This window comes from Gracilinanus agilis, chromosome 1 (assembly GCF_016433145.1).
Source record: "Gracilinanus agilis isolate LMUSP501 chromosome 1, AgileGrace, whole genome shotgun sequence".
Taxonomy (NCBI): Eukaryota; Metazoa; Chordata; class Mammalia; order Didelphimorphia; family Didelphidae; genus Gracilinanus; species Gracilinanus agilis.
The window spans coordinates 418,132,888-418,159,362 of record NC_058130.1 but is presented as its reverse complement, the minus strand read 5'-3'; positions in this window follow the sequence as shown (position 1 = coordinate 418,159,362).

Here is a 26,475-nt window from a genome sequence, read left to right as displayed (position 1 = left end):
CTTTGTGAATAGAGAGGTCACATTTTCATCAGAAACTCTAGTAAAAGAAGAGATTTGAGAGTGTCTGTGGGTGGGTATGGGTGTGTTCTATAGTATAGACATATGTATGCCTACCTTGCTATAGTGAGGGACCTTATGATATTAAATAACATCAATTTAAGTCATCAATTTGTTGCATGATATCCTCCAGTCTCTGTGTACAATGTTCTGGTTCTGCTCCTTTTGCTCTACATCAATTCCTGGAGGTCACTCTAGTTCACATTGAATTAGGAGGAATAGTTTGTGAAACATTCTGCATGTACTCTTGGTTTAAGGAACCACACATTGGCATTTCCTTTATCCCTTTGTAAAGCAATAATGTGCATCAATAATGAAGTAAAGGAAACTGAATAAGGATTTATCTACTACCTACTATGTACCATACACTGGGACACTTGGTTCAGCTCTTTTTTTACAAATAATATTTCATTTTATGTTCAGAACAACTTTGTGAGGTAGGTGCTATTATTACCCCCATTTTATAGCTGAGAAAATGAAGGTAAACAGAGATTAAGTGAATTGCCCTGGTCACCCAGCTAGTAAGTATCTAAAGTCACATTTGAATTCAAGACTTCTTGACTCCAAGTCCAATATTCTACCCTTGCTGCCTAAATAATGAAAAGAGAAAGTTGCTTTTGCTTTGAATCTCCATGCTATACCTTTATCTAATTTATTCTGAAGTTAAAAAAAAAAACAAAAAAAAAACAAATTCTTAAGAATCCAGGGTTTGGAGGCTAATGATGCCCTGTCAATATTCACTATACTCACTAGAGGCTTACCGAGCTTGGTAATCCATTCATTCTAGATAGAATTGGCTTTGCTTGATATTCTTCTATTTAATAGATAAATTCTCCCAATGAATGAATCTAAGAGTTTATGAGACACTGCTAGAAGAATTCAACATTGAATAGAGCTTAACCAGCTAAAAGAGAATAGCTCATTTAGTAGCAAAGTGGGCTTCATCAGTCTTCACTGTGGTAATGTTATAATACTGATCAGGGCAGCTCTAAGCTCTTGGTAGTAATGAGAGACAGAGAGGACAAGAAAAACAAGATCCATAGGGAGTTTCCAAACCTCATTCTTGAAAATTGTAGCTTTCTTTCTCTCCCATTGAAATCCCATAAGAGGCTTCCAGCCAATGTTTAAGTCAAATTAATAAAACCGGTTCTATCTTATCCCTAATGCCCATTGCCTATAGAATGAAATATAGAATTCTTAACCTACCATGTAAAGTCCTCCAAGTCAGCCAAGTTCTAACCTGCCTCTTTCATATTATTTAGATTTGCAACTTTTCATTCACTTGGGGGTCTGGAATCAAGAAGACTCGAGTTCCAATACAATCTCAGATACATACTAGTTGTGTAACCATGAGTAAATCACTTAACCCTATTCACCTCAGCTTCCTCAACTGGAAAAGGAGCTAGAGAAGGAAACGGAAAAGCACTAAGCATCTTTACTAGGAGAATCCCAAATGCTGTCACAAGAAGTCAGACACATTTGAAATGAGAATAGTCATGACCATAAGCTTTCCCCAACTTCATTCTTACCTCTACATCTTTTCCTTTGCAAAAGCCAGCAGCCCAAACCAAAAGTAGTCCCTCATCATTTTCTGTTCCTGAAATCTTTCAGGATTTTTTTTTTGAAAACCATGTACTTTTCGCTCATCCTCCTAGTTGAAAATGTTATTTCTTTCCTCATTTCTAAAAAAATTTATAGATTACATCAACACAAGTTTTAATATTTGTTTTCTGACATTTTGTAATCCATGTTCTTTCTCATCCATCACCCCTCCCCAAGAAGACAGGTACTATGAAATAGATTGTGAAGATATTATCAGATAATAAAAATTTCTATGCTCATCATATTGTAAAAGAAAACATATATTGCTTACATTAGAGACAAATCTATGGCAGAAATAAGAATAGTATGTTTCAATCTCCATTTGAACTCCATCTATTCTTTCAATAGTGTAGTATATACTTTCTCATTATGAACCCCCTCAGAATTCTCCTGGCTTCTTGTCTGGTTCATAATGAAGTCATTCCAAGCTGAATATCATTTTTTTACTGTGTACACCATTCTTCTGGTTCTACTCACTTCACTTTGCATCACTTCATATAAGTCTTTCCAGGTTTTATTGTGATCATCTTGTTTGTCATTTCTTATGGCACAATAGTTTTCCATTACAGTCACATACCACATCTTGTTCAGCCATAACCAAATCGATTGGCATTCCTTCAGTTTCCAATTTTTTCCACCAGAAAAAGAGCTGTTCTAAATATTTTTGCATGGGTCTTCCCTTATGTCTCTTAAATTGTTTAGGGCAACCATTGTGTTTGCCTTGTCCTACTTTACTTTGTTTCATATTTATATATTTATAAATTTCTCTCATTAGTTGTAAAATTTTGAAGGAATTAGATTTTTGCGTTTCATCTTTTTGTCTACAGCCTCAACACAAATGTTATAAATATGATTGGTGCTAAGTAAATGTTTGAAATTGAAAATGTTAATTTTGTTTGGAAATTGTTTTCTTCATTCTCCAGGAACAAAAAGAGAGATTTGCCATAAATCATATTAAAGAACAATTACCAAATGTATTAGTAAGCTAAAGTTGGCTAAGTTTCTTCCTTGTTCTTTGCTGCTCTTTCCCTCCCAATAAGTCATTTGTGGCCATAATAATGTGGATTTCAGATACTATGGCAGACTTGTGAGAGACCTATCTTGGAATAGGAGATCCATTTGATCCTTGTCATATGATACACACTGGTGATTTCTTGATCTTCCTTTCCATAGAGCATGTCCTGGTTCAGAGTGAAATTGGTGGGGAAAAGGGACAGCTTCAATTTTCACTTACAATGAGGTTCGGAAACTCCCTTTGGATCTAATTTTTATTACCATCCCTATCTCTCATTACTACCAAGAGCTTGGAGCTGCCCTGATCAGTATTATAACATTACCACAGTGAAGACTGATGAAGCTCACTTTGCTATTAAATGAGCTGCACTGTTTTAGCTGGTTAGGCTCTATCCTCAATGCAGAATTAGAAAAATTCCTTTTATAATGGGATTTATTTTTCATTTTCCAACTTGCCACTTAAGATTCTTTATTAAGTCTTTAGTGGCATGTGGTCATTCTCTTCATATTGAACTGGTACTAGTTAAATGCATTTTCATTTCTTTACTTAGTCAAGATCTAAACAGCTAAAATAAAAGAGCAAGCAATATGGTAAATGAGGACTGTGGGAAAAGAATGAATTGTAGTAGTGTAAGTGAATTTTCTAAATAGTCCAGATTAAACTCACCATTGCCAGAGTTTTAACTGACACAATATAGAAATGGACATTCTGGTATCACATGAGATAATATTGATAAATCTTTCAAAGGTTAAAAACATTGTTCATATCACTGATTATTATTAGAATAGGATTTGGAAATTCAAGAGATCTTGGAAATCTTATAATGGAAATCTTTCACTTTAGAGTACAGGAAAATGAGACCCAGAAAAGTTAAAAGACTTGCCTAGAGATACAAAGACAATGAACAGCAGAGTCAGGATTCAAACACAAGTCCTCTGGTCACTGTTCCACTACTAGCACAAGGAGACCAAAATTAGAGTAGCAGATTAAAGAAGTAATTGTTTATTTCACCCATGATTATTGGTAATTGATTTTCAGAAACTCATTGTAATACATAGTAAGGCATATCTCTACTCTCCCTGACTACTTCCACTCTTCCTTGACTGATTCTTCTTCGTAGCTATGCCAGTAACTGTGATTGTCCCCAAAGGCCATGTCCTCAGTCTATTCTGAGTGCACCTAAAGTAAGCCTCTGATGAAATCCAATTATGAAGAATTACTATGTTAGTATTGATAGTGATAACTTGGTGGGTAAATGTCTTGGGTTGATAGAGGTCAAAGTGTTGGGTCTAAACTCCATATGTATCAGTTAGCTGAACTCTGTTTTATGGCTAAAGAGAGCACTAAATTCTGGTAAGTCTACTAGAAAAATGTGTGCTGGTGCAGTCTCAGGTAGAATAGAAAAAAAGAAAAAATATGATCAGAGAAATATTAAATTTAAAGTCCAATTGCTAGGATTTTAGACTCTGCCACCTAATACTTGTATCAACTTGGACAAGACATTTTACATTTCTCAACAAAGTTTTCTTATCTGTAAAAGGAGAGATTTGGACTACATGATCTCTGAGGTCTTTTCTGTCTCTGAGGCCTATTTCCAGGTCCGACCTTCCTGGATTCTATAAAAGCAAATGAATTATCACAGTTCCAACACTGGTACTTCAAATATTAAAGTATTACTAAGCACCCAGGTCCAGCTGTCAGTAGTCTAGTAATGGCTATTCTCTGTGAAAGTAATTCTTTTTTCATATTCTTAATAAGTCTTAACCTACAATACTAGAGGGATAAAAGACTAACTAAATATTTGTTACAACTTTTTGTTGTAACAAACTAGAGGGCAATCCATATAACTGTGTAATAATAACAATATGTGCTTGAAGAAGCCTGACTTGAAGGCCTAACTTAAAATTTACCTTTTCTCTAGAAAGTTTCTCTAATTCCAATAAATGAGCAACTTAAGAATAAATAGTCCTTTCCTTTAAATTCCATCAAGGTAATCTTTGTGTTCCTGACCTGTACCACTCATTTTAGAAGGGCAAGAATTATGTCTTTGTCTTTTTCTCCTCTTTCTGAATATTCCATAACATCTGACACAAAACTCTCAGTAGTCATTTTATAAGCATATCCTGGAATTGAAAAATATTATCTTATATATTTCAAATGTATCCAGCATAATTGCAAAAAAGTAACAGTAGACTCAATCTGGACCTTGATCAGACTAACTTTGAATTACTGTGTTGAGTTTTAGGTTCCAAGTTTTAGGAATACTTTTGATAAATTGGAGTATCCAGAAGACTACAACTACTATGGTGAGGGGCCCTGATAATTATTTAAAGGAAATGAGGATGTTTAACCTGGAGAATAGATAATGGAGGGAAAATGTGATATTTGTTTTCCAGTGTTTGAAGGAAAGTCACATAGAAGAGGTAAGACTAGAAATCATGCATCTATAAAGCACTTGGTATGTACATTTGACAAAATTATCATATTTAATCCTCAACAGCCATGTGAGGAAAATGTGTTATTATACCCACTTTAAAATTTAATAAATTGAGTAAGACAGGAATCAAGTGACTTGTCCAGGGGCCACATAGCATGTGTCTGATCCTGGATATGAATTCAAATTTTCCTGTCTTTAGGGCAGCTAAGGGGTGCAGTGGATAGAGCAATAGTTCTAGAATGAGAAATATCAGAGTTCAAAAATCCAGCCTCTGACACTTTCTAGCTGTGAGACCCTGGACAAGCTACTTTTCTCTCTGTCTCAGTTTCCTGAGGTAGAGAAGGTCATGGTAAACTACTCCAGTACCCTTGCCAAGAAAACTCTAAATGGGGACATGAAGAGTCATGAACAGGGAGGACTCCCTGATTTTAGACTCAGAATTCTATCCATTCTGTCTCCTAGATGCAGCTATGTATTACACTAATACTTCTCTGCCCCAAAATGAAGAATGAGGAGTAGTGTGTAGAAGTTACAAAGAAAACCAAAAAAAACCCTACAACCTTTTACCTTTGATGAAATGATTTCAAAATGATTAAGGATGTCCAAAAGAGGAATGAACTGCTTCAGAAGGTAGTATTCTTTAGACAAAGCCTGGGTGATCACTCCTTGGGGATTGTGAGGAGGGGGTTTCCATACAGCTACAGGTTAGATTCAATGACTTCTGAGGTCCCTTCAAACTTAAAGATTCTGTGGTGCAACCTCACTTTGAATCTTGTGTCATTGGACATCCAAAGGCACATTCCTTTGTAGAGTTCCTCTGTGTTTGGAGTTTCTCTGTGACCTTTGGAAACAAAGAAACTTTTAGTGGCAGTTGTAGGAGCTACAAAGCTATCGAATTGCAGTTTCTAAACAGATTTCAAAATGAACTAAGTCCTAGTACTCAGAACTGGCTGTACAGAACCGATGAGACAGTGTGCATTTATTAGCTTTTATGGAATCAGATATTCATCCTTCCATTCATTCATTCAGATATATTTATAGAGCATCGACTCCAGCCTAGACACTTGCTAGGCATTGAAATGCCATGAAATCTGTCATCTCTCAAAGTTCATTTCTTGACTTGGACATTGGGCTAACTGTGGACCAAACACTGTCTGTATTTTCCCACATCAAGCATTTACATAAAGTACTTCTGTAGTTCTTCGGCTCCCTTATTCACCACTGTCTTTTTTTTTCCTACATGAAGATTGGCACTTGTGCCTAAATTACCATATCAATTTCTAGAGTTTTCCTTACCATCTCAGATTCTATACGCACACATTAAAGGGACTAAACAAGCATGCTGAAATATGGATGAAATCAAGGGTGAAAATGTATGCATTTTTTTCCTATTATAACCACTTCTTTTCCGACCTCCTCCTTCTCCCCCCCCATAAGCCTGTCTGATTGTCTTTAAATATAAATGTTCACTTCCCCAAGGAAAACAACAAGCCAAAGAAAAGAAGTAGAAGGAGAAAGATGCTGAGAAAGGCATTGACACCCTAAGGGAAAATTTTATCTCAGGAGAACTGACCTTTCAGAGAAAGCAAATTAAATTATCTTTCTCATCCTTTCCTAGTGCTGTGACATCATTAAAATGCACGTTCCATTCCCACACACTTTGTTTTGTATTCATAACCTTAAACCAAAATTAATCAGTTGTCACAGGGAGTTAACATATTTGTTAATAGTACTCAGCCAAAAAATCTGCATTGTTCCAAGAAAAGCAGCTTTATATACATTCCTTTGAAAGCTACAGGGAATTAACTAGTGGCCATTGAATATCCCTCTCCCTTAAAAAGAAGTAATACATCTCTTGTTCCCTTCTTCTCTCTCTCTTTCTCGCTGGAGTTTGCAATTCTGTCTACAACATGAGATAAAATCTATTAACTAGAAATAAAGAAAACTACCATCTGACAAGGTAATATTCAGAGCTACAACTAGCAAAGGTAACCCTAGATGTGTCCAAGGTACTGAAGTTTAGTAGGGTGCTAATAGCCCTTCAGTCTAGGACTTTAGTTAACAAAACAAACAAAAAATCAAAACAAAACAAAAACACCTGAGCTTAACATCTTTTTTTAGTAAAAATTTTTCTTATAAGGAATTATAACAAAAAATTTTATAAGAAATAAGAAAAGAAGAATCAGCTGCTTCTCTTCAACTGGCAGTACCTCTTGGTGCCTTGTTGCAGACCCTAATCCTCACAACTACTTCCTTAGGTAGCATAGAACAGAGAGTTGGTGCTAGAGTCAGGAAGATCTGAATTCAACTTTGATCTCAGACACTTATTAGCTGTATGTCCTTAAAAAAGTCAGTAGCTTCTGTTTACTTTAGTTTCCTCAACTGTAAAATAACAGCATCTGTCTCCCACAGTTGACATTAAAATCAAATGAAAGGGGGGCAGCTGGGTAGCTCAGTGGAGTGAGAGTCAGGTCTAGAGACAGGAGGTCCCAGGTTCAAACCCCGCCTCAGCCACTTCCCAGCAGTGCGACCCTGGACAAGTCACTTGACCCCCATTGCCCACCCTTACCAATCTTCCACCTATGAGACAATACACCAAAAGTACAAGGGTTTAAAAAAATCAAATGAAAGGACTTAGTATAGCACCTGGTACATTGTAGGTGCTATATAGGTGCTAACTATAATTAAATTATTATTTGAGGTATTATCTCCTAAGGTCTTCCAAGCTTCTTTGTTCTGCTGTCCCCATCCCAAGTGAATTAAGGGTACATTTAAGCCATTTGCCCTGACCACAAAAAAAATGCTAATTATGGCTCTGGTGCTTTTAATCTAGTTTGTTTATATATAAATCCAAATAAATTCATTTATTCACTGAGCAGCAATTTTCTAAGCATCTATGAGCTCTCTAGCCCCATGCTTTGTTTTGCTGTGGGGCATTCAAAGCTAGAGTAATAGAATCATAAGATTTTAGAGCTTGAGACCTTAGAAGTAATCTAGTTAAAGCCCAATAATCTTATAGATGCAGAAATTAGGCTAAGAAAGATGAAATGACTTAACTAAAATAGACAATTCCAGTATCAAACTCAGGTCTTCTAATTCCAAATCTAATGTTCTTTATACTTGATGTTATATGAGGCCTTTCTTCTTCAGAGTCCTCTCCTCTACATCCAAAATTGTAGTGCCCTTTCCCCCTAACTTCCTTATATTTAGTCTTTTTAAAAACTTTTTCTCTGTATATCTATGCAATTAATTAGTCGCCATTTAATATGTATTTATTAGAGGTGTGCATACATGTTCCCTCATTCAAGAGAGCTCTGCTTTTCTTGAGAGCAAAAATCACTTCATTTTTGTTGCAATTTATCTAGTACATAGCACAGTACTGAGTTACTGAGTTTATAGAGTAGGCACTTAATAAATGCATGTTGATTGATTAATCAATGCATTCAAACAATGAAACAATTAGCAATCAGTAGCAGATGGTGTGAGGCTTTGTAGTCCACAGGATAGATTCTATTAGAACTTTATAAATGAAGAAAAAAATAAAAATTTATTTTGTGCCAAACACTATGTTTAAATGGTGTATCATTTCTAGGAAGGTATAAGTAAACAGATTCTCACAGATGAGAAAGAATTTTAACTGAAAAAGCAGAAATATAGTGGAGAATGTCAGGGGACAAAAAACAGGTTGATTCAGTTAACCATCATATTTTATTGGACTAGCGCAATTTACCATTAGATTAAGTAGGTTTGGGTTGACTAAATTAAGTAATTTTTTTCACACTAATTATTTCAGAAGGATCTGTGGACCTAGAGGTGACTATCTAAACCATACAAAACATACTATTTCCTAGTGTCTGAAGACATACAGAGATGGAGATTCCACGCCTCCGTGGCTCACCTACATAAGTATTTGAATTCTATGGTGACCAAAAAAATCCTGTTTCTTTCCTGGTCAAATTTCAGTTCTTTTGCCAAAATTCATCTTCCACAGAACTCTTCTAAAACATAGATATATTGGAAAGTAACAAAAGCATTAATAAGTTTCAGTTCCAACTCACGCTGTTTTATTTATTTGTTCCAGTAATCTGGAGCATATATACTTTTATGCAATTATTCACATGGTGCTATGATTTTACTATTCTTTCTCATAGTATTATACTACCATACAATATACTAACTAGAATCCATTTAGTGCTGGAAGGAAACTTAGAAGTAATTTAGTCCAACACTCAATTTGTAGATGAAATAACTGAGCCTGAAACCAAAGTGACTTGTCCAAGATCACACAAGTAATAAGTGACAGCTGGAAAATTAAATCAGGATCTCTGAGTCTAGCTGTTTTTCTATTATTTTCTAATATGAGAAATTTTAGTTTCCTAATTCACCAAATATCACCAATGCATTTATCTATATAGAAACAACGTATGCTTATCTAAACTCATTATGTAAGGAGTCAACAATTCTCCCTTAATTCTCATGTGGATTTGTTCTCATTTGCTTCTTATGTTAACTGGCATTATTTTTGGATGAAATGGACATCATGTCCCCAATTTGCTGTATGCAACTTAGAAAAGCCATTCTATACATTTGGTGGAAATTATTTATCCCTAAGGTTTCTTAAATCTTTAATTGTTATAGTAGCATGGACTACTAATAGATTACTTGGCTTGGAATCAGGGAAGACTCATCTTTGTGATTTAAGTTCACACTCAGACACTTACTAGCTATGTGATCCTGAGCAATTCACTTAACTCTGTTTACCTCAGTTTCTCATCTATAAAACAATCTGAAGAAGAATATAGCAAACCACCCTATCTTTGCAAAGAAAACATCAAAATGAGGTCACAAAGATTTGGACATGACTGAGAAAAAACTAATTAATAATCACAATGGTGTCATTAATAAGAATCATTGCAATGTGGTAGATAAAAAGTCTGGCCTTGATGCAGGTTCAAGTCTTGCCACTGAAAAATATTCAGTACATGACCATATGTAAAATATTTATTCTCTTAATGCTATGGATATGTCCCTAATAATACAAATTCTAGAATAGTAGAAATTGTTTACATGTGAGAAGTTCCCTACACAGAAGAAATAACAGGTTTATACATACGATATGGGACTATGTATGTTCATACATAGAACAAGGGCTAGGGTATTGGGGTCTTTTTTAGTTTTGCTCTTGTATGTTTCTTCTGCTTTTCTTGGTATCAAAAGTACATAGTTCTGTGCTTGGAATAGTAAATGCTTGATAAACGCATAATGACTCATTGACTTCACATGATGGATGAATACATTGAGGCACATGGTTGGATCTAACCTATCCAGGATTAAATATTGCTTTGGTACTGGAGCTAAACTGAGATCTCAGGTTCACCTGACTCCCAATTTAGGACTCTTGAAAAAGACCAAAAGTACTATTTAAATAATCTGGTCATTTGAAAAGGCAGAATTATGAAGCTGAAGTTTTCTGAGTCTCTCTGCCTTACAACATTTGTCCTCTTTTTCTACATGCCCCAAACCTTTCAATATCTTTTTCCTCTCCTTGCCATCTCTTCTCCTTAATATTGATAATGAAAATTCCCCAAAACAGTTTCTTGTGGTTATCAAATATTATATCCATTTTAGAAGTGAGGAAATAGTACCAGAGAACTTTGATGACTTTTTGTTGAAAAGTCATGGCTAGTAAATTACTGTTGCTGTGGATGATGATGATCATGGTGATGGTGAAGATGATGACCTTGACTTAATTCATCTAATAACAAAAGAGCACTTCCTCTTATGCCAACATCACTTTTGAAGCCTTCGGGCTCTTACCTTCAAGCTATCAGAAAATGATCAAATATATTTTAAATGTAAATACTGATAAATGTACTGACCACCTCTCCCTAGAGTATTTTCATTGCAAATTTCATCACTAATTGTGAAAAAGGGGAACAGGAAGGGAAACATGCATTCATAAAGCACCTATTATTTGCCTCTGCTAAGAGCTTTTTAAATATTATTTCATTTGATCCTTACTAAATAACCCTATTTTATGGTTGAGAAAACAAAGGCAAACTAAGATTAAGTGACTTTCCCAGAGTCACACAGTTAGAAAGCATCTGAGACTAGATATGAACTCAGTTCTTCCTAATATGAGACTCAGCACACTATCCACTGCACCATCTAGTTATCCCAAAGGAATTTCACTTGTCATTCAACAAAGAAATAACAAAGAAAATACAGAAGAAAAAGAGGTTTTGAGAATAAGGAGGTGTGATTCCAGATATCACACCATATAGTCAGCTAGCCTTATCTGGCTAAACTTAAAATTCATCCTGAATTTGAATATTTGCTGAGTTCTTTTTTTCTACCTGGTAGGAATATTGGTTAGTAGTAATCTCAATTTGCAATCAAATGTGTACTTGCCCTAGGTTCATACCTCTCATATTCATTACAGACTTCTATTCCACCCTCATTAAAACCTCTTCAAAATTGCAAACATTTCATCAAATATAATCTTTTTATTTAGTCTCCTAAATGTGGCATCTGTCAGTTTCTTCTGTTTTTAATAACCTTTTGGAGAAAGATTAAAAGGTAAAGGAAAGTAAAGGAAAACATATTTATAATTTGTAGCAAATATAGTGACTCATTTTTCTCTTAAACAGTTTTTTCTACAACTATTCCTGTTTGTAAGGTTATATATAAAGTTATATTGTAAGGTTATATATTCTGATTCCAATCAATCCAGAACTCTAGTGCTACATAACTTTGACCTCAGTATACAGCAAATCCTAGTCCTATATCTTAGACACAGTAAGTATTTAATGTTTGGCGGTTGCTTTCCTTCTTCTTTGAAGAGGATGAAAGTGATATCCGTGGTGATGCCTTTTTGACTCTTTAATAAATTGGATTTAAGTGAGGTAGAGGTACATAAAGTCATCAGCCTGACTCCCTTTACCAAAGTCATCAAAGTCCAGTGAAAATCAAATCAAAATGACCATTGGTGGCCTAGGATGTGGCGGATGATGTCAGCTTCTTCAGTGTCTAACTGCGCTCTAAGCATTCCACAGCACCTACTTCTACTGCCTTTATGGCCTTTTGAACAAATTGCTTTCATCTGCCCCTTCCACCAGGGGAAGTCTTCACATGCTTGGGGGTAGATACCTCACCTCCATTCACAAACAGGTTTGAAGCCTTTTGTTTGCCTTGAACCTGGTTTAGCCTATCTGTCATGGTTTATTGTATTTAATAAATGTTTAATAAATGTGACTTGACTCACTGATACGATAAGCACTCAATAAATATGGATTGAACAGATAAAGAGACAGATAAATGAAGAGCAGAGAGAAAATGTCCATGTTCCAGTTCCCATTGATGGACATTCTATATTCCCTTTCCCTAGGCAGGCATTTATAAACACAAAGATCTATAAATATCCCCATAGAGGTCTCAGACAAAATAAAAATTGCAGGTGTGCTAATTGTATTTCCCTAGGAATAATAGGTACCAGTTAACAAAGAACTAAGTAAGCAGTGACTGAAAGTAGTCCTCTTTGACCTAAAGATTTCTTGAAACTACTTTGTAATGCAATAATAAGCAGGGTAACTTCCACTTTATGACTTAACATGAAAAAAATAGAACTGGGAGAAGAAATCTATTACAAGTCTTTCATAGAGACATATATGGGGTAGTATGAGGAGCACAGGGTTCTTCTGTGACATCTACAATTCTGGCTCTGGGTGACCTGGAGAATCAGAGTGGCTGCCTCTTTTCTTTCTCATTCCCTTCCTATAAACATTTGCTTACTGGAGTCTGCCACTCACAGACCCTGTTACCCTCCATCACTGGAATCAAATTATATAAATTATTCAACATCTAAAAGTGCTAAAATTCACGTGGGCCCCGTTGGCAGGGAACTTCTGCCTATTCGGCCCTGCAGCCTGCAATAAAGGAGGAAGCTGGACCCTTGCCAGATCCACAATGGCTCACTGTTCACACATCAAAAACAACCCAATAGAGGCAGTTGATGCTTATAGGCTCTGGTTTTCATGAGGCTACTTTGGTGCCTCATTTCCAAGGTTGCCTTTGAAGGAGAGGCAGTGGAGAGCATGGAAATATTGGTGGTGAATTCTACCTACTCTCTCATGTGAGTGAGAGGCTATAATCTCCATGGTGACTTCATCTGAATTTTGGATAAAATTTAACTCTTCCTATACCTGAGGAGGAAGCTCGAAAGGAACAAAAGCATCTCAAGATAGAGAATAGGAGCAACATCTCCTAATCCCAATAAAGGGTTTTTTATATCATGGAGGTGGGGGGATATCATGGAAGTGGAGGGATATCTTGGTTTTTTTTCAGGCCAAATTCACCCCCAAAGCTATTTTGGTTTCAATCTATTATCTATCAATTCCTACTCCACCCAACTTAGTTTCCCCAAATAATCAAACCAGATGGTGCCATCACCCTGAGAAGAAATATAATATTAGAGTTGGGAAGAGGAGGAGCAACTACTGGAAGAAGCAACATAATAGAGAGGAAGAGGAAAATATTGGTTTTATATTGCTTCTTAACTTAATTGATGAAATAAAAATTTATCCTGTGTTTATAAGTCTGTGCAATTTAATTTATATACATATATGTATATATGTACATATATCATATGGGTATGTCTATATACATACATACATATATATATATAAATATACATTCACAAATACTCAGCTGCATGTAGTATGTATTTACTATCTTGTAGTTACTGATGCATTACATTTTATAGTGTCTAGATTCGTCATTCATACATGTTATATATTTGTGCAAATTGGAGAAAGTACAGCAAAGAGCAACAAAAATGATTGAGGGGCTGAAAGGATTGACTTATGAGATGAGATTAAAAAGAGCTAAATATGTATAGCTCCACAAAACCTCAGCTAAGCAGAGCTGGATAACTGCCTAGCTCTACCTCAGGGTTGTAAACCCCGAAAGAGGAATTTGTTGGGTAGTAAAAGGGGGCATTACTGGGAAGGAAATGAGCAGAAAAGAGTTTTCTGCATATGAGAGAAAAAAACTTTGTTGGAGTGGAAGCTATTAGGCAGTAGAATTGTCTCCCCAGGGAAACAATGGAGACTGTGACCCCATTACTAGAGCCATAAAAGCTGGACTAGAGAGTACCGTTCCCCAATACGCTGTAGGAAAGTCTCTCATTCTGGCCCCTTGGAGACACAGGGGAATGGAGGATGGAATGTGACTCCTCCATATCTTAACATTTATGGTTCCAGTTTGGTGCTGAGATGAATACTGAAGACCAGACAATCCAGCCACCTGTATCTGAAGCCAAGATTGGATCTTATAATTCTAGAATCCACGCTTAGCCTTTGTATGGAGATTCTCAATTCCTAACCCTTTTATATACTTAAATGAAATAAAATGTATCGGTTGCTTTGGAAACAGCATCATTTGATGCAAGCTTTAAACTAGTGAGAGATATAGATCTGAACAAACACACTTATAGATATATGTGCCTATATACACAGATGTGTATCTATTTTCTTGTGTTTAGATGTCTATATATTTATACATGTCTGTATGTATACACACATGTACTGGACATAATATATTTATGTGGCCCATGGAGAGTCAGATAAAAAAATGAACCTGTGTGAACTATGACTCATATGAAAGTTAACTAGTTTTGCTTGGGTGTGCGTGCTGAATGTATGTGCATGCAAAGCCAGCAGCCATGTTAATGGAATGTTAATATATTCTTAGGAGGCTGAGAGAGTTCGGTTTGAAACGAAACAAAAAAAAAAAAAAGGAGGAAAGAAAGAAATTGGAGACAGTTGAATTGTGGGGTTGCAGCCGGGATCCCTTGGGGGAAGGACAGGGGGAATGAGAGGCAGTGCTTTCTCTTTATCATGCGAGCAATTACTGGCAATTTGTTCTGGCCAGTAAAACTTCTGATATTATCATGGTTGCTGAGTAATTTATCATCAAAGTTTAATGTGAAAACAGGTGACTGTGTAATCACCAATCTAGGAACAGAAATAGAATCGTTATTATTTCTGCCTGAAGAGAGAGATTTTTTTTTTCTGTCAATTGACTTAACGGCCAAAAGGCTGTTCATCATATCACCATGAATTATAAAACCTCTATTAAATATTCATAAAAGTTTTGAAATGAATGTGTGATAGAGATGAAAGCTGGGCTAATTTAAATACCTACCAGACCTGTCTTAATTACAGAGGTAAAATGAGATATAAAAATTATAGCAGCAAGGAAAGAAAAAAAAAGTTGAAACAGTTCATTCCATACATTATACAAAACTTCTTTGCAAGCCATGTCACATGCAGTGAGCATTGGGAACACTGGGCTTCTCCCAGCTCTGGTGAGAGCTATCACCTTTCATCTTCATAGTAGCCCTGACCAGATTGAGCTGAGGAAGGAGGCAGGGAGGGCAATGATATGGATTTCTTTCTTCTACGGGAAAGGGGATGAAGAATGGAGTGTTTGAGTATCTTTGGGGCTTTCAGCCAAATGGCTTTCCAAAATGTCATTGCAAAGCCCCAATCACTTGTATGTATCCATTACCATGCAGCCACCGGCTCCAGAAAGAATGAGGTGGAGCCACAAGGAAACCCGGCAGTGAGCTTAAAAACAATCTAATACAATAATCTTCTCTTTTTCTATTACTGTGATGTTTGGGTCTCCTGGGAACTGGAAATGTCTTAAGGCCTGGTATGCATTGGTAAATAAGCTGTGGACTGCCTCTCTTTGCCACTTCTAGTACGCCAAATGGCACTAGCTCTGAGTTTCTTTACCTATACTCCACTGGCAGCTTCAAGAATTCAGAAGCCAATGAACATCCACTGTCTGAATGGCTTGAAGACACTCTCTTTCCTGACCTTCAGCCCCCCAAAAATACACAGGAGAAATAACTCAGGAAGCCTGGTTTCTTATTCTATCTAGTTTTGGTTGTATTCTGATGCAAATTACCTCTTTCCTTTGGGAAAATATTGATAATTATATTTCAATATAATTGATTTCCTTTGCAATCCTATGCATTTTTATTTTATGCAGTTATAAAAATGATTCTGAGTTGGGGCCCATAAGCTTTAAAAGTCTGCCAGGGAGATAAAGAACACATAACTTAAGAACCACCATATAAGATGCTATGGGAACTGCCTTTTCCTTTTATATTATATAATGACATCCCAATACATATTGCCACTCTGGGGAAGTCCTCTTCACTTTTGAATTTCCTTTTTTCCAAATTAAATGAAGCAGAATTAATGACCAATCAGGACTCATGGAGTATCCAGTGATGAATTCAATACTCAAACTCCAAGCTAACAGATAGAGTTTCTCAATATTTTGAGTGAAGTTTAGGAATCTGCTAATCAACTCATGTATTATCTACAAAGGAACGGACCATTATAAAAGGCTTTAGTAAACAATTATTTATTATGTGACTACTCTAAGCAAGGCCCTATGCTATGTATTAGTGATTCAAAGTCCAAAAATTAAAAACAGCATCTGCTCACAAAGTCACTGAGTATGCCAGTCAGGAAGACCTGGGTTCAAATCCAACCTCATACATTTCCTGGGTGTGTGACCCCAGGCAAGTCATTTAACCTTTGCCTGCCTCAGTTTCCTCATCTATTGGTTTTTGTCCTTTGTATTCAAAGAAAACCAAAATGATATACTATGTTGGGGTCAATGAACAGTGTGTATGACTAGAAGATCTGACCAATATGACCTTAAAAGGTTCTCCTACAGGGCAGCAAAATTAGACTGTATGAACATTTGGGATGGAGATGTCTCTAAATTTGTGCATCACACATTTTTGAGCTATTACAATTCTGATTTGTTCAGAGAGCACAGAATCTTCTTTGATGTTGAAATGCTATGTAGAATAGTCCATTGCTAGTGTCTTCCATCTCTCCAATAGATACCAGTTTTTAAGAGACTTGAGAGTTCTGTCCTTTGGGTGACTGGTTACTTTGTGTGAGTTCCCCATAAAATATTATTTTACCTAAATGTGTGCATATCTCATCTATAAACTGGGTATAATAACAGCACGTAACCTCCCAGAATTATAAGGATCAGATGCAATAATAATTTTGAAGCATTCAGAACAATGAATGCCTGACAATGACTTTTTTTCTTTTTAAAACTGTTACTATGTACCAGGTAGTGTGCCAAGCACTGGAGATACAAGGAAAGGCAAAAAGCAGGTGCTGCTCATGAGCTTACAGTATAGGAGATGGATGACATGAAAAAAACACTATGAAATATATATGTACATATATATATGCATACACACAAAATATATTTATAAAGGTAAAATCAACAGGACTTGGCAATATTGGATCAGATATGGGGGTGAGAAAGCATGAGGAGTAAAGGACAGGAAAAAGATTCTTTGGTTTGAATCTTACTATCAAATATTCATATGAATATGGACAAGTAATTGTTAAAAGTTTTTCTGAACTTTAGTTTTCTCATTTGTAAAAATGCAATGGAGAAAAAGACAGAGAGAGAGAAAAGGACAGAGACAGAGAGACAGTCAGTGAATGAGAGAGACAAACGAAGAGATATACAGAGGTAGAGTAAGAAAGAAACACAGTCACAGAGAAAGAGAGAAAGAAATAGAGTTCTAAATGTATGTCTGATACTGAAAAACTTAAATAACTGGGCAAGTCACTTGTACTCAGATCCTTAGTTTTCATCCACAAAATGAGAGTGTTGATATTCATAGCAGCTACCTGACAAAATAATTGTAGGATGAAAATGATCAAATGTACATAGACCACTTTGTAAACTTTAACTCATGATACAAAAGTCAGTTATTATTTCTGATATGTAGTAATTGAATTTGAGTGAAGAAAGATTTGCAATGCCATTTCTGAAGGGTTGTAAATGTAATAAGTAGATTTTTAGTCATTAAATATGCTCATTTGGTAAAAGACAAAAGTGAAAAACAGAAGTTTCACATGAATATACCTTGTTTCTTGTGTCTATGGCTCATAATTAGTCCTACTATAAAGTTCTGCTTTGATTCCTTCCACCACATAAAAGCAGCCCTGATCTCTCCGAGGCTATGCCAGCAAAGAATAATCCCCAGTGAGCTGGATAGGTTTTCACATTTGAGCTCAGTGGTGAACAGTACATCACCCAACATAGGACCACCCTAGCCAGTAAATAGATAAAAGATCATTACCCAAAATTTGGCCATCAAATGATCAATTATTTTTTGGCTGCAGGAATTCATGCTAACAATCTAATGAGGCATGGAGAGATTTGTCACCCTGAAGAAGTTATAGATTGTTAGAAATGTATATATTGTAGTGGTTTACAATTTCCTTCTCTAGCTTGTTTTATAGATGAGCAAAGTGAGGAAATAGGGTTAAGTGACTTGCCCAGGGTCATACAAGTACATGTCTGAGATTGGATTTAAACTCAGAAAAACGAGTCTCCTTGACTTTAGTCCCATTGCTCTATCCACTATGCCACCTAGCTACCCATACATATATATACACATATATACATTCACATCCATATTTATATGCATAAATGTATATACACACATATGTACTATAAATGTATGTGCATCTACACAAATACACACATTCACATACTATTGGCAACCCAGGACAGGGGCATACAGCAATTTACACCTCTGATCCTGTTTTCTAAGGATGAACATACAAAGAACAATTTGGGGCTTTTGCCAAGTCTCCTAGATATGAGTTAATATACTATTTTATTCATTGAGGGAAATGGAAGTACTGAAAGCTATTATACTGGAATATTCCAGAAGAACTCTCTCAGGAAGAGCTCAGGGACAGCTATCACTCCTTTATCCTGACTCACTGCTCGGTGGAATGGAGCTAAGGAGGAAGCAAGGATGGTATTTTATATAATTGTTTTTCTAATGTAGTTTCAGAGGTTTGAAAAACTATTATTTGAATAATCAATGTCACACTCTAGTTACCACTAGAACATCCCTGAACTGACAACTACAGACCATAGAGGTGTTCATATAATATTCCTAAGCTTTTCCACAACTATTGGTCCCAATGGCTATTTGAGAAGGTGAAGGATTCCTGCAAGGAACAGTTAGCTAGGTAGCTACCACCAGTGAGAGAAGCCCTAGGAGGGAAATAATATGACTTCTGAAAGCTGCCAAAGATAGAATAGTAGTTCTCATTGGTCTTGGAGTAAGGACAATTGAGTATCAATCAATTTTCAGATAACTATTAGCTCTATGACCCCGGTTGAGTCAATTAATTTCTGATTGCCTCAATTTCCTCAACTATAACAAAGGGGGTTAATAATAGCACCTACCCTCCACCATGATTGTTGTAAATATTAAATAAGATATTTCTAAAACACTTAGTATAATGGTTGGCACATAGTAGGCATTTTCATTCTCCTTTTTCCTTTCATGTCTTTTCATTTCCTCTCCATTTTTTTCTTTCTTTTCCTTTCCAAATTCTATATGGAATAAGGATTGTTTTTAAGGAAAACTTTGAGATATATTAGTTCATAAACTCTCTTACTCTGTTTAGAACTATAGTTTGCTCCTTAATAAACATATTAATCATCAGGAGTGGTGGAATAGGTGAATAGTTATAAGTGAATTCATAAAGTCCGTTGGATAGTACAGAAGCTTAAATATTTATCAAGATTCTTGTCCTCAATAGGAAACTTTCAGACTGCTAGAGATTGAACTTGTAATTGGCATTACTGAATTTCTAATGAAACTTTGAAAATAGTTTACAAAGAAAAGAGCATGAGTGATGCTGTACGTGAGAAAAGGGAAGGAAATCAGGCAAGAAAATTCTTTAAGGGGATTTTAATCAGAAGTGAAAGTGGAAAGTGATTTTTTTATCTGACTTGATGTATGTGCTTAGAAAATTATACTATCTATGAATTGTATATAAGTAATATTTATCACATATGGTATTGAAATAATTTTATTTTTATTTTATTCAAATAAAAAAACCTGAAAAAATAAAAGCAAAAAAAAAAAAAGGAAATCAGGAATGAGTTTAGATTCAGAATTCCTAGATATATTTAAATAAAAGCAAAGTCTATATGATGCTAAAATATTTGATCAATTCAATCAGTTCAGTCTGCATTTCAATCAGCCTGATGTTTCACTTACATAATGTTAGAAAATCAGATTGCGTGAATTTTGGAATGAATTGATCTGATGTGTTGGCATTGTGTTGACTCAGCTATTCTCTTCTCCTTTAAAAAGATGCCCTATGTGATGGGATCATGGGAGAGATTTTCTTCTGGAATCATTGGATAAAGTAATAGAGGACAAAAAAGGGTTTCTTGTCCAATATTTTGCTAAAGCCTGGACTGCAGGTGAGTCAACCCACTCTTACAGATATCAAGGACAAAAGGGATTCTTCTCTCTCTATCTATAGATGTCCCCAGTATTAAATGCACTTTATCTGACCCAAATAGATTCTTCTGTGATAAAAGCCTGTCTCTTCCATTTCTTTCCCCTCTTTGGAATGAATAACACCTGATTAACTCATTTTTCTTAATACTCTTTCATGCACTTGAAGATTCATAGGTTTGATCTCAATACATAAGTAATTTGCATTGGTGATGGTTTGAAGAAGGAATATTGAATTTTATCAAACATTCAGTACTAGTAATTAATTTTTTAAAAAATAAGTCCTATGTTTTATAAAAACAAGCAAAACTGGACCTGAATTCAACTAAAAACTTAGATACAGTCTCCATACTTTGCTCTGTGTTCAATATGAAATACCTTTCTATTCTTTCTATGTTTCCTCCCAAGTCATAGTTTCCTTCCAAATAATTATTTAGTTTTGACATTCTGAGTGTAGTCCTAATAGTTTGTCCCTACTTCAATAAAATTGGGGTGGGGGTGGAGGCTGGGGGGTGTAATTCGAGCTGTGTCAATCACTCACTACATTCAATCATAAATATTCTGTTATTGTCATACTCTAGAAATGTGAAAACTTGACTGAGGGCCAGGATACAAAAAAGGGGAGGTGTCAAGTTTTGATCAGCACTGGAAGCAATTAAGTCAAATCACCTGAAGCATTTTAGCATATTAAGACTAACTTGTAAGATTAGCAGTCTTAGATCTCCATCTGACAAAACTGAATTGCTACTTTCACTATCCAAGTAAGTGGAAAACATTTCATTGGCCCTTGCTTGACACAATTCCTTGCACTGTCAGGAAGTTTGAAAGCATATTTTGGTCTCAGTATCAACTCCAGAACCCTGACCATATTTCTCTAATACATGTTGTCTAGGTTAATGATCTATTTTTGTTGTTGTTGTTGTTGTTGTGTACCTATCAGTAAATCATTTTTGAGCATGAACTCTCCAGAATAATCTACACACAAAAAAACTTTTGAATACACTTGAAAAGAATGAGCTAAAGATGAAATAACATTTGATTCCAGAGTTATGATTGAATCATTGAGGTTTGTTTTTTTTAGTAAGGGAATAATATAGTTAGGTGCTATATCTATCTATCTATCTATCTATCTATCTATCTATCTATCTATCTATCTATCTATCTATCTATCTATCTATCTATCTTTTTATCTTTCTATCTTTCTATCTATCTATATGTGTGTGTGAATTTAACAGCTGTTTTGAGGAGAAATTGGAGTAAGGAGAATCTCAAGTTAGGGAGGATAATTCAAAAAGCTATTGCAATAGTTCAGGCAAGAGATAACCGGGTACATGACTGTAGTGGTCATGTAAGTAGAGAGAAAGAGATCAATGTAATATATTGTGGAGGTAGAATTAACAAGTCTTAGTAACCAATTAAATATACACACTGCAAGAGGGTAAAGAGTGGACAATAATGCCAAAGCTATAATCATGGGGCAATCAAAAGAATAGAGGTTCCCTAAACAAAAAATAGAGAGATCTAGGAGGAAAATATAATGTAATGAGACCCCCCCATACATAGCTGTTTATCCTATGTGACTCTTTTCACAGAAAACTAAAAATGAGGGAGATAGGGAAGGAAAAGACTTTTTTTTTATCAGTTACTGCTCTGGAGAACAAAGGTAATTAATGGGCACATGTCATAGTCATAAGGTAATCTGGGAGGCTCAGTTTGAGTAGCATTGGGAGGAATTTTACCTCTGTAGTTTCTGATACTATTACTCAGGTTTTATTTAGGATAGAACTACTCTAGGGAGACTATGTATAGAGGATAAGGAGAGAGCTCAAACTATTAGAGAAGGCCAGCATTGTAAGGAGCTAGAAAGAGGGTATATTGAACTCTAAGTGAAAAGGGAGAAATTGTGTTTGGAAATAAGTCCCCAAATTGACTATCAAAGGGAAGAACGGATGAAACTTATCTTCACATCATCAAATTGGTTGCCCCTTAGAGGCATGCCATGGTCTACTGTAGATATGGAGAGTCTAGTCTAGATAACTCATTAATCATTAGGCATTTGCTCCCCCATACTATTATTTATTTATCTAATGCTCTATCTTGTCTTTCAAAGTGGATTTTATGCCCTTTAAAGATAATAATAAACTCTCTCAGTTCTCTGTATCCCTAGAATACAGAACAGTATCAAAACCATAGGAGAAACAATTAATATTCATTTGTTATAGAAAATTTTGTAGCATACTAGGTGGAATGCTCAAACTGGTGAGAAGAAATCTATGTTCAAATCTTGACTCAATCATTTAATTGGTTGCCACTGGCAATTCATTTCACTTCTATGTCTCAATTTCATCATTTTACAATGGAGAAAAGAGTTAAATCTGTTGGTCCTACTTCATAGCATTGCTACATGGCTCAAATGAAGAAATACACTCAAGGTACATTATAAATTTTAAAGTATTTTAAAATGTCAACTTTTAGGATGATTTCTTACTCCTGTTCTCTATTATTTGTGACTATTTGTATCCTAACTACTTGCATGTTTTTGTTCAGAGTTGACTATATACTTCAATTATCCTCCTCTTGCCTCATAGTTAATAAATTATTTTTCTTCCCTTGTTATCTCTACAATTATTCCTTTGATCATTCCCCTGTTGGAGTTCAACCATGCCTTACTCTCTGTTCAGGAAGCTCTCTTTCCTTGTCCATGGATTTTAAACGTTCAACCAGTGAAATGTGAAAAACTAGAGGATGATTTTATCAAAAAAGTAGATGAATTAAACCTAGAAGTTATATCAAGCACCATAAATGACAAAAGAATCAGAGTTCGAAATGATTTTTGTAGGCTAAAACAATAATCCAAAATTAACAAGGAGGAAATAAATCTAAAAATCTTTCATTTATGTTAAAAAATAAATATAATGACATTACAACATTTTTACATTTTTAGTTGAATACAAGATTGGTGCAAATTTAAAATGGCAGCTAATAGGGGGATCCGGGTTAAGATGGCGGCAGAGTAAGAAGCAGCTCTTAACCTCTCCTGACCGAAACACACAAAACTCCTCAAGGGGACATAAAAACAAACCCAGACAAACGGAGGAACCCCACAACAGGGCACAGCGTGGAAGGTACGTGGAATCAAGGCATTTCCATGCTATAAAGGGGTGAAACAGCTCTCACTAAATCGCGGGCTGAGCAACCACCCCACCCCCACCCCCTCCACACACATCTATAGCGCCGAAGCCAGCTAAAAAGAAATAGAGCAAGTTTGGGGCACCCATCAAGTCATTGGCATCTCCGGGGCCTGTTCCTGAGAGCAGCAAGACTTAGGACCCCAATAAGCCAAAAAACGCACGCGAAATCTGAGCGCGGGAGCAGAGAGTGGACGCAGGGTGCAGAGCATGGGCTGAGAGCGCAGGCACTGCAGAGGCGTGCGTGGAGGCAGACACAGCCAGGAACTAAAGCCTGAGTGGGGAACCAGCGTGGACGGGTATACAACTGTGGAAGCAGCGCCCTGAGACTTGTAAAGGAACCTCCCGCAGAGGATCAAGCAAGGGGGTCCACCAGGGGGCTTGACCTTGGAAAAAACCAGAACTCAGACCTCAGGAGCCAATAGACTGCGGACAGACACAGAGCACGAGGATAAACCTGAGAAGCTGCTGGGCTAATGATGGCTACCCAGTCTCAGGAAGCTCAGAAGAGAAAGAATAACAACAAGAAAAAGAAGTCTTTAACACTCGACAACTTTTACACAGAGAAAATCCAGACAACAGAGCAAACAGAGGAGGAAAACAAACAAGCATCCGGAACCTCCTCAAATAAGGAAAACTCCTCACAAACTATGGAAGAGTTCAAAACTGAGATTCTGAGGAAGATGGAAGAGATCTGGCAAGAAAATAACAGTTTAAAAGGTAAAATCTTGCAATTGGAAAGCGAGGCTCAGAAATCAAATGAACTGATAAGCAAATTGAACCAGATTGAAAAAGAAAACCAAAAGATCATAGCTGAAAACCAGTCTCTAAAGGCTAGAATTGAGCAGTTAGAAGCTAATGATCTCTCAAGACAACAAGAACAAATAAAACAAAGTCAAAAGACTGAAAAACTAGAAGGAAACATGAAATATCTCAATGAGAGAGTGACAGACCAAGAAAACCGGTCTAGAAGAGACAATTTAAGAATAATTGGTCTTCCAGAAAAACCAGAAATTAATAGAAACCTGGACTCCATACTAACAGAAATAATTCAGCAAAATTGCCCTGAAGTCCTACAACAAGAGGGCAATATAGACATTGAAAGGATTCATAGAACACCTGTGGCATTCGATCAAGAAAGGAAATCACCCAGAAATATCATTGCAAAATTCAAGAGTTTCCAAGCAAAAGAAAAAATCTTACAAGAAGCCAGAAAGAAACAATTCAAATATCAAGGAACACCAATCAGGACCACACAGGATCTGGCAGCCTCAACGCTAAAAGATCGCAAGGCTTGGAATAAGATATTCAGAAGGCAAGAGAGCTGGGCCTGGAACCACGGATCAACTACCCATCAAAATTGACTATATATTTCCAGGGGAAAGTATGGGCATTCAACAAAATTGAAGAATTCCAGGTATTTGCACAGAAAAGACCAGGGCTAAATGGAAAGTTTGATATCCAACCACAAAAATCGAGAGAAACCTGAAAAGGCAAATAAGATACAGAGGGGAAAGAAAGAAAACATGTAATTTTTAAATTTGCCTTTTTAAGGGCCTTAGTGAGATCTAATTATCTCTATTCCTATGTAGAGAAATGTTATGTTTAATTCTCTGTAGTGAACTCTATTCACTATTATAATATTCACTATTATAGTAATCAGAAGAATAATTCACAGGGTGAGGGTGGAACACTAAATAATCTAAGATGACATGGGGGATGGGAAAGAGGGGGTGAATAGCAGGGGACACCAAGAGAAACTTGAGTGAATAAGAAAATAGGATATTCTATTACACACAAAGAGGGCATGTGAGGGAGAGGGGACAAATACTACTATAAGAAGGAGAGGAAGAGAGCATAAAGAGGTAATAATCAAACCTTACTCTCAGTGTAATCAACCCGGAGAGGGAAGAGTAGCTATACTATTAATTGGGAAATAAAACTCTTATCTAACCCTTCTGAGAAAGTTAGATGGGATAAACCAAGGGGAACAGGGGAGTGGGGAGGTCAAAAAAAGGGAGGGGTGAAGGAGGAGGGAATTCATAAGGCCTTTAAAAACAAAAAGAGGGGGGGAAAATAAGGGAGGGGGAAGAAAGGGAAGTTAATCAAGGTAGGGGATAAGGGATAGGGTCTTAATAGCAAACCACTGGTTTTAAAGGAAATAGTTTAAGGAGAAGGGATAGGAATGGGGGAGGATTTGAAAATATCAGCAAATGCACAACTGATGATAATAACTCTGAATGTGAATGGGATGAACTCGCTCATAAAACAGAAGCAAATAGCAGAGTGGATTAGAAACCAAAATCCCACCATATGTTGTCTACAAGAAACACATATGAGGCGGGTGGACATACACAAGTTTAAGGTTCAGGGTTTGAGCAAAATCTTTTGGGCATCAAATGAGAAAAAGAAGGCAGGAGTGGCTATTATGATTTCTGGCAAATCCAAATTAAAAATAGATATGATTAAAAAAGACAGGGAAGGTCATTACATCCTGATTAAAGGTAGTATAAACAATGAGGAAATAACACTGCTCAATATGTATGCACCAAGTGGCATAGCACCCAAATTCATAAAGGAGAAACTGGCAGAGCTCAAGAAGGAAATAGATAGTAAAACCATACTAGTGGGAGATCTAAATATTCCTCTGTCAGATCTAGATAAATCAAACCGAAAAATAAAAAAGAAAGAGGTAAGAGAGGTGAATGAAGTCCTAGAAAAATTAGATCTAATTGATATGTGGAGGAAAATAAATAGGGACAAAAAGGAATACACCTTC